The 2,874-nt window shown below is 41.1% G+C and overlaps 1 protein-coding gene across 2 annotated transcripts in view; it reads right to left on the reverse strand.

Annotated features, from left to right (window-relative positions):
- Positions 1 to 2,874, reverse strand: part of radil2a (Ras association and DIL domains 2a) — a 42,866-nt gene that overhangs the window by 12,957 nt on the left and 27,035 nt on the right. The window lies entirely within an intron of this gene.

Raw genomic sequence — 2,874 nt, forward strand, 5'->3', positions numbered from 1 at the left:
CAAAGCCAAAACCTAGATATTTTAGGCAATATAGAAATCCTGGCCTGGCCATTTTCCTGGGAAAATGGCACGTATGGTCACCCTACATTAAGGATATGTCATGTTGTGATTTTTCTTTGCTATGGACACCCACAAGCAACAGTCTGGGCTGAAGAGTCCGAATGGCTGTCCCAGAATGGATGGAAAAGGGGAAAAGACATCTGAAACTATGTGCAGAAATGGTTTTACAAACCACAAACTGTGACCTCATGCCATGGGTGGAACCTTAACAACCAGTCCCCTGGTAACTGTGACATGCCACCACTGCCTGTTGACGGGATAGAGGAAGTTACCATTCAGTAATTGCACACTGGATGATCCTGACAGACATATGTGGTCTCATTTGTCTCGACAAGTGCTACATGTGCTAATATTATTAGCTAGAACAGTACAGTTCCTCAAGACAAGCTTTAATGTTGGCTAAAGTTGTAGAGAACTTTAAAATAGTTTCTTGAAGTTTCTTGAAAAAACTTGAAGTCTGAAGGTTAAATCACCCTTGTGTAGTCTATTTAAGATCTATACAGTATTATGGTTGAGGTAGATTTAGCGATTGCTAAATTGCTAAAACTCAGTGTTCTGAGTAGTTGGTAGGGTGTGCTAGGCTGTTGCTAACATTATTATAGCCAATTGCCAGGGGATTGCTAAAATGTTCTGAGTTGTAGAGTGTTGTGTATTACTATATGACTGCTAAGCAGTTACTGTGGTAGCTTTAGGCTACATTTACACTAGTTTACACTACTTTTGCTACGGTTACGCCTGCCGTTTACACTACTCTGCCGTTTTCAACCCTCGAAAACGGAGACTTTCGAAAACATTGCAGACCCCGTTTTGGTTTGAAAACTCTGGGGTTGCGTTTCAGTGTAAACGGACCAAAACACACACACACACGGTCTAGTTTAAAGTAAACTCAGCTCATTCAAGACAGTGAGATCACACTAGCCCCTCCCACCCAGAGCTGTAATCCGGCTCTCGCGTCTGCTGTGTGACACTCTGACAGCTTAAGAGCCTTAAAGGTCAAAGTTCACCTACTGAGACCAAGAGGCACGGCCACCAGCCGAACGACAGTCAGACTCAACCGCCGTGAGCCGCTTCACAAGACCTGTAAACCCCCTACGGCACAGGATGAGTTTGGGTGGTGTGCAGTAAACTTTGTACTATCCTCTGTTATTGTGCCTTTGTTTTATGGTATGATAAGCTAAGAGAAACTCATTTCCTTATGGACAAAAGAGTAAACAATGCATTCCCCACTATCAATGGCTTCTGAAGGAAGTTAACAGGTTTAGTACCAGACAAACAGCTGGTTTGAGTTCTTCTATTTTCTGTTCATCCAGGTACTAAAGTCTCTCCTGCTTGCGGCAGCGCGCCGTCTACATTGTGATTTACAAAGTGATTCAGCTTTGATGACTGAGCTGAATAATGCATATTATTTAGGATTATATGACAGACAGACCGTTCGCGGATTAATCCATCGGCATGTTCTGACAAGCTCAACGGGGTTTTATTTATGTGATGTACGGAAAAATGGCATGACTTAAGATGTAAATATGACCTTTGTCATGAGATTGGTGCTATCATGCGGTTTTATTGAATTAACCTGATACCTCAGGCAATGCTGTTGCCTGTTGGCTTATGAAACAGGTTTGCACAGCGATTCTTGAAACATCACAACATTTTTATAGTCCTAGTCACTGTTTGATGACCAATAAAAGGGCTTTATCAGGATTCCTATAACTTGATACTCACACCTGTCCAATCAGCAGTCAAAAACAAGTTGTTCATCAAAGGGAAATTGAACAGAAAATACAGGGATGTTCTAACGCCATTTTTGACACCAAGTACAGTACAAGATTTCTTTTGGTAGTCATCCATACTCTGGTTTCCCACACGTCATGACCAATATATTTTCTGTCTAGTAAATTGTGATCATCTGATAAGTGCATTTAAAAATGATGAATCATTTATACCGATTTGTGAACTGGTTTGACTAATTCAATAAAAGCAATTCAAGAAAACACTATGTCTTGCAAGCAACTTTTACTCTACACAAAAGCAATATCTAACTGATGTAATATTTCAGAGTATAACAACAAAAATGTATAGGTAACATGTTACAATAAGGATCCATTTGTTGACATTAGATAACTACATTAGTTAACATGAACTAACAATGACAAATACTTTAAAGGGGTCATATGATGTTGCTAAAAATAACATTTTGTGTATTTGGTGTAATGAAATGATGTGGTTTAAAGTTAAAAAAACACATTATTTTCCACATACTGTACATTATTGTTGCTTCTCTATGCCCCGCCTTTCTGAAACGCGTCGATTTTTACAAAGCTCATTGGTCTGAAAAGCGAGGTGTGCTCTGATTGGCCAGCTATCAAGTGCGTTTTGATTGGCCGAATACCTCAAGCGTGTGACGGAAATTACACCCATTACTATAATGTGATGCCCTGTCTGGCCGGAGCGACGATTCAAAAACATGAAAACCCATTACAAACGAGGCATTTGTGGCATCCAGTGGGGACATAATTACGGATTATAATGACTTATACTGTCTTTACAGTCCTCCATAAAATGTGCTGCACACAAATGAATATTTGGAGGCTTGAGAACGGCACGGCCGGCGGATTCGACGAAGGAACCATATGTGACGACACCGGGCTGGACTTCACATCGTCCACGGTGAAAGCCGATCCGGCGATCCACAACGCGAAGTTGATGTATTCCCTCAGCGACCAGCACGGATCAGCTCTAGGCATGTCGAAGCGGATATCGTGCTCTTTTGGAAGGCCAAACAAAATAGTTTCGCTTTCACAATGAAACACACAG

Source organism: Sinocyclocheilus anshuiensis, unplaced genomic scaffold (genome assembly GCF_001515605.1).
Source record: "Sinocyclocheilus anshuiensis isolate Anshui unplaced genomic scaffold, SAMN03320099.WGS_v1.1 scaffold996, whole genome shotgun sequence".
In the NCBI taxonomy this organism is placed as follows: Eukaryota; Metazoa; Chordata; class Actinopteri; order Cypriniformes; family Cyprinidae; genus Sinocyclocheilus; species Sinocyclocheilus anshuiensis.